This window comes from Aphelocoma coerulescens, chromosome 12 (genome assembly GCF_041296385.1).
Source record: "Aphelocoma coerulescens isolate FSJ_1873_10779 chromosome 12, UR_Acoe_1.0, whole genome shotgun sequence".
Lineage (NCBI taxonomy): Eukaryota > Metazoa > Chordata > Aves > Passeriformes > Corvidae > Aphelocoma > Aphelocoma coerulescens.
Window position 1 is genome coordinate 5,042,168 of NC_091026.1, and position 13,687 is coordinate 5,055,854.

Genomic DNA, 13,687 nt, shown 5'->3' on the forward strand with positions numbered 1-13,687 from the left:
ATGCAATGACCACACCTATAAAAAAATGCCATCTCCAGGTCAATATCCAACACCCACCTCTACCGGATAAAGCCCAGACAGATGAATGTGCGTTGAAGGTGCGGCACAGTCTGACTTGGTGCTTTTGCAGCATCAGACCAGCACCCCATCTTGCTGGCCTTCTGCCTTCTCTGTATGCAGGATCTTCAGGGCCTCGAGGCATCCAAGCTGGTAGATATTCACTTGTGAAACCTGTTTCATGTGACAGATATCCAGTGTGAAATACGGCGGTTGGTATGGACTCCTCAGAATGGCTCCTTCACTGTCTCACACCCAGCAGGGTCACTCCTGGCCCAGACTTGGACTTGTTTACCCTTTCAGCTGTTCTCTGCTGTAGGTAGCTGTTCTCAAGCTGCCACAATCAGTGTCACAGGAAAATTACCACATAGCATACGTGACAAGTCACACCTACACTGCACAAAAGGCAAGATTATGCAGTGATGTGTCAAATGGATCATATTCGTGTATCACCCAACACGTACAGTTCATGAAAACTGACATCTCTTCGTTGGCTGAAGGAAATGATAAATTACAGAGCATGCAGGCTGAGGAACTGACAGGCTGTGACAGTGGGCAGCCCATTCTCAGGGCACAGAACCAATGCCTGCATTCCCCCACCAAGTTGATATACTTGCATATATAGATAGAATCACTAACTTTAGGTTATGCAGGTTATAAACATCTCAGAGAACATACCAGGCATCCGTATCTACAGGTTGTCCTTCCCTCCATCTGCAGATAACTATCTCCTCTGCTATCTCTTGAGCAATTCTCCTAGTGAAGTGGAACTGCTAGAAGAGGTAGCCAAGCAGGCTGAGGAGTCAGTCACTACTGAAGGTACAAGCCTGGAACTTCAGAGTGCCAGATCCAACTTTCTCCTCTGCCACTGACTGTGTGTACTTTGCTACAAGTCATCTGGTCTCTCTGAGCTTCAGTTCTCCCTCTGTTAAATGAAACAGCAAAACTGTCCTGCTAAATGAAGTATGATGAGAAAAAGTATGATGAACAATGCAAGCATTGAGATATACTAACTTACATTGATGTGTTCTAGCTTAAGCACCTTAGACAGACTAATAAAGGCTTTATGGAGCTCCTGGTGAAATCAGTAAATAGATGCCTGTGGATTTCAGCAGGCAGTGGTTAACCCCCTGCGAGAGAATAGGTGGTTTCTTCATTGCCTGTATAGCCAAGAAATGTTTGCTGTTAGACTTGTCCCTTGCACTTTGTTCTTCCCAACACACATCTTAAAATGTAGGAAGGATCTCAGTCACTGACAGCTTGGAGCCTAGAATTAGGTAGATGTATCAAGAAGGTAAAATAAGCTGCAAGCAGCAAATAGAGGAAAGACAATACCAAGCTTAGACAATGGAGATTTGAGTTCGGTTCTCAGCTCATTCACAGATTTCCTGCATAATCTTTAACGAGACATTTAGTTTCAGTATGCACCAGCTACTCGTCTGGAAACCAAGGATGAATAATCATTCCCTTGCCCTTGCTTTCTATTTAAAGTGTAAGCTCTTGGGGCTGAGGTTTCCACTTATTGTTGACAACTCCACATCAGCCATGAAATGTTTCTCTAAATTGCAGAAAAACTGTTACAGATACAGAATATCTCTACTGTTTGTAAACAGTCTAGCCTGGGTCCAGAATAGCCACGCACACTGAGCACAGCCAATAAGCTCCACTGGACCCTGTCACAGGCACAGCAGCTGAAGCAGAGTGCTGGATTAAGAAAGCAAGATCACTTCAGCAGCAGATTGTCCCTGTATATTTGCATAGAGCTGTGCCCTGCTAAATGAGATCCCCTGGATACAGATGTACTTGAGAGGTCAGTGAGTGCAGCAGTGCTGGAGCAGCTCTGTGAAAGTAGGCTCATATCCAGAAACAATGGTGTTATTTAGTGATTTGAAATGTCTGGAGCACTCTAGCCCTCTCTTACTCCTGATGAAGGAGATGTGATTACGTATATGTAGAGTGTGAGCCCTGAGCCCCTACCAGGAGGTTCAGGAAATGTCAAAGTAAAGGTAACAATGACTATAGAAAACTCACACACACAGGGTTAATCTCAGTCTGATGACAGTACTGAGACACACATCACCCAAATATTCTATTCTCACCTTCTTTCTTTCTCCAAGAGACTCTTCCAGATCCCTCTCCTCTGACAGGAAGAGGTAGCAGACCTCAAGGAGAATGTATTTGCTAAAGGCCATATAGAACCAAGGAGCCACATCTGCACAATGGATTCAAGATCAGGCCCATCTATTTTCCAAAGATGGGCTGCGTGAAGAGAAAGTAGGTGACAGTTGAAACACATCCTGTATGAACACAGGGTTGATCATGAACATCATGCCATTCCTATTGCTCTAGCACAAGAGATACCAGAACAAAGAAATGGCTTCTGTGGGTGGGTTTAATTTTTTAATAAGTTACTATGTGGCTATTGTTTCAAATTTTGGGTGTTTATCTTTGCAATGTCTGTTGCAAACACTGTAATTTTCCAGCAGCCAGGTACATTGAAGACAAAAGTACTAATAATGTGACATCATTATTTTTGTTCCATAGCAACATCCCCCCCACCCCTTACACAACAGGTTATAAGTCTGTAAAACTCTGCATTTTACAGCACTATAAAACTCCTCCAGCTGTTATAAATATATCGTTTTAAGCACTTGCATTTGAAAAAACGAAACAGAAAAAATACCACTGAAAAGTTCAATGCTTTTTCTTCTCTGCACTCAATTGTATTAACTTTTTCCCTGCTGGTCTCCCAGACCCACTGCTGGGCTGGCAGATTTCCACGGAAACCAGGGGAACGCTCAAGAGTCACGCAGGCTGTTTACTGGTACAAAGCAACTATTCTGCTATGAGAGATGTCCAGTGGGGGTGAACCTTTTCTAAAAGGATACATCTAGCTTGTTTGCCAGCATGATGGGTACCTGTTATCTAATTGGATCCAGAGCCATTGGCAATGGATTTGTAGAAGTGGAATCCATCATGGTACTGTAAGATGGGACAATATAGTCACTGGTAGAGTTGCTTTGTATCTTCAGGGAAAGGGACTGGTGCTGTGGCTATTGGCTATAACTACACTTTATCCCCCAACAAAGTTCTCAGCAAAGAACTTAATCCCACCAGAAATCTTTAATTTTATCAATTCTTAGGTGGGACAAGTCTTTACCACAGGTGTAGCTGTAGGTGGGACACGCCTTCACTGAAGCAGGGGAAGAGGCAGAGGCTATACAGTGGCACAGGTCCAGGTCTTACCTAAGGAGTGCACAGGGCAGGGAGTTGGGGCAGCATCATCACTTGGCAATCCCCTCATTTTCCCTGATGCTTGTGTTAAAAGACCTTTTGTTTCTGTTTTGGGTATGTTGGTTCAAGCAATGTCTATAAAATGATGAATTAAATATGCACTATTTGAAACCAACAGAAGTTTTGCCACCAATTTAAATTTGGGAAAGACACTTCAGGTCCAACAAGCACCCATGGAGTCTTTTTTAGGAATCCAAAGAGAGGCAAACCTCAGCCTGAACTTGTGCATTCTGTGGAAACAGTAACTACTGTAGTCCTCAATCACCAGTGCCTCCCACAGTGAAGAGATAGTGAGAAATATTGGCTCGTTGTTGCTTCTGCTCTAATTGAAGCACTCAAGAGCAAGGTCTGGCTCTCACTTTGTACAGTGATGGGTGTTCTCAGAGCCGTGATTCTACTAAAAGGGTAAAGCTTTTGTTAGAACAGAAGTAAAACCGGTATTAACTAATTGCAGGTGACTTCTACCTCAGGCATGCTCTAAGATGGGAGCCTTAATTTACAGGGCTGTGGATTTTACCATCACAAATGAGGCTTCAGATTTTTTACTTTTTATACATGCTACTATTATTTATATTTTCCTTGCCAGTGCTTGAAGCCATCATGACAGTGTATTGGGTAATGACAGGATAATTGTTTGTTTTATTGATCATTATAAACCATTCTGCATCTCTACATGATTTATAGCATTTTAAATACTCTCGCCTTTCTTCTCCATTCCCCTGCCATCGGGGCAGTTAAGTAGATCAAAAGCCCACTGGCTACGAGCAATCCAATTAACAATGACAAAAGAAAGAAAAAACTTTGGAAATAAATGAGTCCTTACACCATTTCTTTGATGGTTGCCTATTGATCCTTTCACACTGAAAAATGTGAAGCAGTTAGAATTGTGAAGAAATGGAAGTGCAGGAACAGTGAGGAAGGAGGGAAGGAAGGAAGGAAGGAAGGAAGGAAGGAAGGAAGGAAGGAAGGAAGGAAGGAAGGAAGGAAGGAAGGAAGGAAGGAAGGAAGGAAGGAAGGAAGGAAGGTCACATACCACGATGTCAGTGTTCCATTGCTGGGTCAGGACTACAGGCAGCTCAGGTTGTTGGTGCTCAGCCCACAGTCCGACAGGACTGGGCAATGTCCTCTGGGAGATTGATCAGAGCAGCTGATGGAGCTGCAGCTCATTGTCACAGCAGCCCCACTGAGACACTGCCACCATGTCCCAGGAAAGAAAAAAGCTGAGGCTAACCATTACAAGTGCAGTTTTATCCAGCTATTCATTTCCTGCCAGTTGCACTGGGATATTTTTATTTGTGCATGCAGCACAAATGTGTATCTGAGACACTTTAGCTACAGTTGATCCAATGGCCACTGTTACTCAACCATCAAATAACCCTTCCAACTTCCTACTCACACAGTGTCACCCCACTCCTCCAAAAAAAGCATCAGGCACCATTATAAAGACAGTACAGCACTGATACCAAGAATTTCCATGCATTTATACCTGAAATTACAGCAATTTTCTCTGTAGAACCAGGGTTTTCAGCTGCAAGATGTAAGTCGATGTCAGCATGTCATAAGCACCCTGCTATTCACACACTGCTAAGCAGTATGAGGTGTCCCAGCAGATGAGAAGAGGATCACAGTAGAGAACAGGCATATAATCACTGGAATAGGTGGTGCTTGCCTGACTTCTACTTGGAAATACCTGAAGAGACAGGAATTAGCTCATTTACATACTTGAAAAGTCACAAGAGTGTTTTGGGGCTGTTGAGGAAACTACTAAAAAGTGAAGAGGGTGCTGGAAGAGGTTCCTTACCCACTTTAAACTTTATCTCTGAATTTGTAAGGAGACACTCACTGGAATTTTTATCTGTCCTTTCAGCAAATTGATTAGGAGAGAACAGAGGAGAGGAAGAGAGGTAAGTTGCTCCTTAGCCATCTTTGCAGGTTACTGAACCCCTAGGTGGAAATCCAGTAATGCAGTAGAGTCAGGCAAGGGAGAAGTCCTTGGAAGAGCCCTTTATCCACATGATGTTGCAATGTGAATGATGGAGTTGGGGCACTCCTGAGCCTATTCCTCTCTGCAGGTATGACTACAGTGCAATCAGGAGTGTGATTGCAGCACATACTGGCGTCCTTCAGCTAGTTTAGATTTAGATAGCAATGCTTTATCCTGTGCAACACCTCTTTATTTATTAAAGACAGGAGCCCCTGTGAAAAGCCAGCATTGTTCCCCCATTTTTACTGCCATCTGGTTGAACACCTAGACACCACTGTCAGAAGGCAGAGAAGAAATTCTGGATGGAGCCTATGTATTCAAAGCATACATTGAAATTATAAAAATAAAACATTATCATTGTGCTCATTTGGCCCTCCAGGATTGGTCATCCTGGCCTGCCATATATATACATAGACACTGGCTCATTTTGAAAATAGCTCACAGCTCCCAATCACCCTCGTATTCAGGATGAACATCTCTTCACATGGGTTTACCTGACAGCACTGAGCTAAACCCTTATTCCTCTCTAGTAAATGTGATCAAACTCCATCCTGATTTTTCATGTTCCTTTACATTCAAAATCAACTTTTCTCTTCTTCAAGGTTTACTTTTTTTTTCCATGAGACACAGGCATGACATAATCAAGAAATCCAAACTCTAGGTGCTTGACAGAAGATTTTCTCTGAAATACAGAACTACTTTATAGCAATCAATAAAGCACTAGAGTAAACCTATGCCTTCAGTGGAAATTCCCCAGCTAAAACTGAGCTTACCATCAGCTAAGGTGCCATCACTGGAGGACTTAACAGCATACATCAGAGAAGAAACTGTTCTGTTATCATTGCACCAATTGCTTTTGTCTCTGGTTGCCTTTGAAAGCTCCAATCTGGTAAGTATTCCCTGTCCACTGTCTGTTTCCATCTCCTTACCCAGGAAGAGAAAGGACAACATATGGTTTTGAAATCTGACAGAACAGACGTATCTGCAAAATCTGCCTGTTGAGTGCATGTAACACTTCCCAGCAAAGTGAGCCGATGCCATCAAATGGGAATAAGATTTGGAGGGGAGGGTCCCAAGCATAGAAGACTTCTGCAATTCATTCTGTTGGGTTACGTAGAAGAATAATGGAGTCATAAGGAAGTCTCCGGAAACAGCATGAATCAAATGCTGTTGGTTCGAAGTCAGTGGAAGGGAAATTTCAGTCCCTTGAATGGTTTCATAATGCATCAGGGCACATCAGAAGCGAAGGAAACAGTCTGGCAGAATTGCATTAATTTTCATGAACCCAGCAGCCCTGGAAAATCATGAAAACTGCAACATAATGAAAGCCTGGAAGGGAAAAACCTGCCCTCTTCTTCACTGCTGGAGAATCTGAATGCGGATTCCATCAAAGGAAAGAGCCTGAGAATCCACAGCAGGAATAAAAATTAACCCTTTGGCTCATGGGACTGCAGGGTTGAGGAGTCACCGTTCTCCCAGTTACCTGTCTGCCAAAAGAGATAAACTCCTGTATAAGGGCTGCCCATCTCTATGCAATTAGACCTTAGCACTCTGCATGACACAATGAACTGCTGCCAGCAGGAATTGAAGAAGACATTTTCTTCTGTCTTCACAGTATTTATCTTCTGCCCTCATTTCTCAGGGCCTGTCTCATTGATTTTAGTAGAAATGGGATGCATGTATTAGGTTGATAATGTCCTAGATGAATGAACGATGCAACCAACAAAACAAACAAAAATACAGTTTCTTGCTCTGATGTGAAGTGAAAAAAATCAACCCCAAGTGCAAACTCCTGCCAGATTGTATAAATGAGCTTATCCTTTCAGATACCCCCATCTCCTGTATTTTACTCAAAAGTTGGACCCCTGAATACAAAAAGCAGGAATTGTCTACATATTACTGCTATTGTTACTGACCAGAAGAATAACTTAATTCTGAAAGCTATCATGATACATGAGTGTTATATATTAAGTACTTCATGCCTACTTCATGCTACTGCATTGTGATGAAGTGACACCACTGAATGTAAATGTATTCTGTGGGGCCACAAAGGTACCTTGGTTTCATTCCTACCTTTGCTGGTTGTGAAGCAGACAGCAATTAGCTAGCAGCAGTTGCTCTTCCAGGAGCTTTGCTGACATCATCTCCAATGCCAGGGAACAAACAAAGCTCTTTTAGCAGGATAAAAAGCACAACATGCATTGAGGTTGTTGTTGTTAAACAAAAATAACCAAGCTAATTTCAGCTCCATTTAAAAGCATGGGAAATAATCATTGCTCAGTGAATGGGAAAAGGACAAAATCAGTACAGAGAGAAATCATTTGCAGGGTCGTGAGAGACTTCTACAAGCCATGGGTACTGAAACTATTTTTAATATTACTCAACAGTGCCATTTAAATATCTATTGCCCCCTAGTACAAGGTTTTGGGAGTCTTTTAATTTCAAGAATTTCTATATATGTATTTTTTTTCTATGTTCTCACCTTCATCTCTTATATAATAAACATTTATAATTAAACAAAATTATAATTTATAAAGCCTTGTTTGCCCAAGGGACTTACTCTCCTCAGTAAATTTAGCCCCCTTGGAATGGCTGATCAACACTGCACTGGGTGCTGTACAATTAGAGAGGAAGAAATATCACCGATTTAAATAGCAAAATAAAAATTTTGCAGATATACAAGTGAGACACATAAATTAACAGACTTGCTCCAGTTTGTCTAAAGTGCCAATCAGGGAGAAAGGATTGAGGCCACAGTCACTGAGCCACAGTCCCACGCCTTAACCACAAAGCCATTGTTTTTGAGTTTTAGATCTTAATCACGCTGGAACAAGCCCAGAACTACTTTATTGTCTAGTGCAGCATCCCTAGAGGTACCACAGTAATTCTAAAGATCATTTTGCTTAGAATGATCAGTGGCCTGCTGACCACAGCCTACCTCATTCATTTTCCTCCCAGTCATGACATTTCCCATCTGCTGGCCTCCAGAGCAGCTTTCTCAGGAGCAGAGTGCTGGGATTTCTCACTGCCCCTGCATTTCAAACAGAACACTTCTCACAAACAGGTGCTGGCTCCAAGATCGAGGTGCATGACAGGGCCTCTCTTGACCTCTCACTTACCCCACAAATCAAGAGTGGACCAAACCCTCCAGCAGTACAAAACAGAGCATGACTTTGGCCACCAGAGCTATGGGAATACCCTCAAACAAGGCAGGGTTCACAGAGCAACTGGCTTGTCTGCAGGTGAACCTCAGCAGGCACTCCGGTGGGATCTGTCACATTTCCACGGCAGGAGCAGCTACCCCTCAGGAGGGGTGGGCTGTTGTTTCTTCCCTCAAGCAGACTCCTGTCCTTCCACTTTGAAAGGCCCTGAACAACACTTCCCAGCTGGGGCCCTACTCCCTTTTACACACCAAACCCACCTGAGGACATGGGGCTGCCCTGCCAAAGCCCACACCTGGATATGCTCCCTGCCCTTCCAAAGCCCACCCTGGCTGTGCTACCTGCTCTTCTCTGGCCCTTCTTCTTCCCAGCACTGCAAAACTCAGACAGGTCATACCAGCTCCCCTTCTATCCCAGGTACCTCCATACCCTCCATCTTCTCTTCAGATGGTTCCTGGGCAGCTGCTCTATACAGGACCAAAACCTGCTCAACTCAGAGCTCCAGCTCTGAGAAGCTACTGCACTTTCAGCCTTGAGGCTCTTCTCCTTCAAGAGCCTTTCCCCTCACGGTGTTGGGACTGACCCCCTTTAGGGGGCTGTTCCCCTCAGGGCTTTGCTCCCCTCATGGTGCCAAGACTCACCATCTCTCAGGGGCCGCTCCCCTCATGGTGCCAGGACCCTCTCACCCTCCCTGAGGGGCTCTGCTCCCCTCACAGTGCCAGGGCCCTCTTGCTGTCCCTGAGGGGCTCTGCTCCCCTCACAGTGCCAGGGCCCTCTCACCCTCCCTGAGGGGCTCTGCTCCCCTCACAGTGCTAAGACCTTCTTGCCATTTCTGAGGGGCTCTGCTCACCTCAAGGTGCTCAGACCATCTTTGAGGGCATTGCTCCCCTCACAGTGCCAGGGCCCTCTCGCCATCTCTGAGGGCCTCTGCTCCCTTCACAGTGCCGAGACCTTCTCACCATCTCGGAGGGGCTCTGCTCCCCTCACAGTGCTGGGACTCTCTCCCCCTCTCTGAGGGGCTTCTCCCCTCACGGTGCTGCTCTTCCCTCCTCCAAGGGCCATTCCCACAGGGCTTCTGGGGAGGCAAGAGCAGCCCTGGGGAGAGATGAGGTGTGAGGGCCGAACACCAAATGCTCAGGGAAAATGACCGTGCATTTGTGTAATCTGATGCAAATGGATGTATATTTATGCAAATGTGTGTTAAGTAGATTCTACTGATGCCTGGCTTCAAATATTGGTAAGTGTGTGCTTATACCTATAAAATACACTTAAAACTCCCCTGCAAGCTGCAGTGATCCCGTTGGTGTGTTAATATACACACGGACAAGGCACTGTCTTTACCTAAGACCAAAAACTAAAGTACCTGCAATTGTTTAAAGCTTTAACAAGGCAGTAGGGTGTATTTGATCAAGTTTTTTGGCTGAATTCCAGTGAATACAATTATACCTCGTCTACCTACCCCAGCTCTCCCACCTGGTAAAATGTTTTTCTGTTTTCTTCTGGTGCAAGGTGTTAAATATCTACTATTACCCCAGACACTAATACATGGGTTAGCTGTTTCCCATGTCAGGAATGTGCCAGTACTCAAGCTGGGAATGTTTCAGGGAGCATGTGCTTCTCATCTCTATGACTCAAGGGGAAATGGAAGGGTCAATTAGATGCTGGCAATTTTAATTCATGTGATGAGTGTTCTTCTGCTTCCACATTGCCTTGTCAAGGTGCCCAAAGTTCTTTCTAATTTGCAGGGGAGTTTATGTTCTAAGCCTAGAAATGTTTGTGAAATTGATTTGTAGCTCAATATATATATAATAACACCTGCATATATGAATGTATGGAAAGTGACTCTGTAACCAGATAATCAATGGATGTTGTTAAGTTCCTGAATTAAGCTTGAGACAGAATTAAAGTGGTAAGGAAAAGCTATGAAATTATTGTCATGTTAAACATATGTCTTGAAACATACCATTAAACTGATTCAACTATCCCTTCAGAGTTGGGCTGGGTAAGTACTGATATTCAGAAAGTATCGGGAACTTTATGTGGCAGAGGACTACAAAAGTGGTGTTGAAGGTGGCATCAGCATGGCACAGCCACTTGTAAACTGAAGAGAACCTCTGTGTTTCTCATAAATAGAAGTTGAAATAAATTGTAAACAATATTGAGTTGAGCGATTTGATCTGATTCAGAGTTTCAGAGCAAATATTAAATAGCCTAGAATGTGGATGTATGCCATGTTTTATATTCATAAGAGTGTTTTTCTATATGCATTAATTTAGTCACATAATGAGTGACTAAAATCTTCCTTTTCCCCAAAAGCACTTTTAAAAATTGCTACTAAATTTCCAGATATTCCTATGTGCTCTCTAAAAGGAAATAAAAATGCAATTAGAGGGAATGCTAATTTCCCCAGGACTGGAACACACAGGAGGATGGATCATAGCTCTGTGTCTGCTCCCAGTCTCTTGGTGGGTCTGGGCAAATTGGCTCTCCATGCTTATTTCCCTTTTCTTCAAATGGAGATAATGTCTCCAACCTTTGTAAGGCATTTTAAGACTTAATGGTGAAAAGTGTTGTAGAAGTGTTAGATACTATTAAGGGTGTTCAGAATTTTCATTTCGAATTTAAAAAGATAAGAGTTTAGACATTGGAAATTAGGGCTGTACTGATAACTTCAGATCCTGTGTCAAGCACTGTTTTTATTTTCCAGAATGGCTTACAGAATAAACCATCTGCAGTGTGTGAATTGCAGTTTTGTTTTCCAACAAAAGAAAAAGGTAAATTATTCTTTGTTTCTGGGAATTTCTTTGCTGTTATAAGGAGATATACTTTGGGTTATTTTCCTCAGGGAACAATTTAAATTACTTTTTTGTTCATTATAGATTTCATCTGCATCTTTTCATTGTGTAAGACATTCTTCTAATTCTGAGATTTTTGCAATCAGCATCTTATTTAGTATATTTTAAAATTACTTTTTTTCCAGCTTTTGAACTTTTATACCCTGAAAACATGTTTAAAGGAGCCAGAATCCTATCTGAACAGTTTTCTACTGTGTAATGGAAATAGAGAAACCCAGAGAATGGTGTGGATTGCTACTGGTGAAAGAGGGCTGATTTTCCTGCCTTCACTAAGTAAGTGGAAATTTCTGATTAGATCTATAGCACTTTCTTGGCAACTGAGTCAGGATTTGGTGTAAGTTATTTAACAAGCAGTCACAGGAATTGACTCCTCACAATTTTCACACAGAATCACAGAATCATTTAGGTTAGGAAAGACCTCCAAGATCATCAAGTCTGACCTTTGACCAATCACCTCATGACAACTAGACCATGGCACTGAGTGCCACATCCAGTTGTTTCTTGAACACCTCCAGGCATGGTGACTCCATCCCTGGGCAGCCTGTTCCAATGTCTAACAACCTTTTCTGTGAAGAAATTCTTCCTGATGTCGAACCTGAACCTCCCTTGGCAACAGCTTGAGGCCATGGCCTCTGGTCCCGTTGCTTGTTACCTGGGAGAAGAGGCCAACTCCCACCTGGCTACTACCTCCTTTCAGGGATTTGTAGAGAGCAATAAGACCCCTCCCAAGCCTCCTTTTCTCCAGACTAAACACCCCCAGCTCCCTCTGCTGCTCCTCGTAGGACTTACTCTCTAAACTCTTCCCCAGTTCCTTTGCCCTTCTCTGGACAGGCTCCAGCACCTCGATGTCTTTCTTGCAGTGAGGAGCCCAGAACTAGACACAGGGTTCAAGATGTGGCCTCACCAGGGCCAAGTATAGAGGGTTTATCACTTCCCTGGTCCTGCCGGCAGCACTGTTTCTAATACAATCCTGGATGCCATTGGCCCTCTTGGCTGCCTGGGCACACCTGGGCTCGTGTTCAGCTGCTGTCAACCAGCACTCCCAGGTCCTTTCCCACTAGGCCACTTTCCAGTCATTCTGCCCCCAGTGGTAGTGCTGCAGGGATTTCTTATCACCAAAGTGCATTTTATTATGTCTGGAAACATTTAATGTTTTTCCTAAAGTGGTATAATCTTGAGTCATTTGAACCTCAGCTTTTATGTTTTAAGAGAGTGTCTTTCTAAACTTGATGATAGCAAAACGAGAAGCTTGCAGACATGTTCAGCCTGTGCCATTAGACCTTGGAAGTCAGAAAGGGCTATAAAGAAGCTGTGGTATGTGCACACGTGTATAACGTTTTTACAACAGATGGAGTTGGTCTCCTGGAATAGAAAAGTAAATTCTGCATTGGTGCTGAGTGATGTAGTTGTAGTTCTCTGCCTTTGTGTGGAGAAGTCAGCAGGATCTGCAGCATTCCCTGGCATCCTCTTGGATACTGTGGACTCCTCAGACTCCTGCTCAGGGATTCGCACTCGAAGGCTAACAGGCAACTTGAATGCTGCTAAAATCACTTTGCTGTTTCTTTTTTGGACTAATTTTCATAGTGACAAAAATAATCTTGCAAAAATCACATTCTTTTCTGAGATTTGTCTTGGATTACAGCAATGATATGCAACGTATTAAATGGATTTGCCTCGTGTTGTGATTGGCCTCCATCCTGGCCAACACAGCAGGGTTTGAGCTTGATTCTCTAGAATTAACAACTGTGAGCTGCTGTGGTGTGAGCTTCAGGCTCTAGCAAGCCCGTATTCTCTGGCAGGGCACAAAGGGGTTTGGTAACAAACACTCACCCAAGGTTATGCCATTACATTTTGTTTCCTTCTTCCCCCATAGATTTGTTGCTTAGGAATTCTCAGGTATTTGCTCATGGAATGATGTTGTGCTGGGGTGTCACCTGTGACAGCTGGGGTTGCTGGAATAGGGGAGTGGTTCATTTCACAGGTTTTTCCTTTCTCAAGTTTAAGGACATACATGATGTGAATCTGTCAATCGGTACAAGAAGAGAACACCACTGCAACAGTGCTGCCCTGCAGAATTGCACTTGGAGCACCTCTGTGATTCCAGTCCCTTGGCCTGTTCTGTTGCATTTCCTTGGGCAAATCACTACATCTCCATCTCTAGCCTAACACGCCAGAACCCTTGGCATAGGCCCCAAAGAAAAGCAATCATCTCCATAAATCTTCCGAGCTGCCTGCCTTCTGAAGGCATATCCCTTGTGGGGTAAAATTAGGAAGTGATCATCATGGATCATAAATCCATTGGCCTTGGCTCTGCATCTAACTTGTATCCAAAGTGG

General features: G+C 43.6%; 1 long non-coding RNA gene across 1 annotated transcript; it reads right to left on the reverse strand.

Annotated features, from left to right (window-relative positions):
• Positions 1–7,421: 7,421 nt before the first annotated feature.
• Positions 7,422–8,656, reverse strand: LOC138117823 (uncharacterized). The gene is made up of 3 exons (XR_011154878.1): positions 8,455–8,656; positions 8,274–8,366; positions 7,422–7,506 (listed from the first exon to the last, which is right to left on the reverse strand). It is a non-coding gene; the product is annotated as an uncharacterized lncRNA (long non-coding RNA).
• Positions 8,657–13,687: the final 5,031 nt, after the last annotated feature.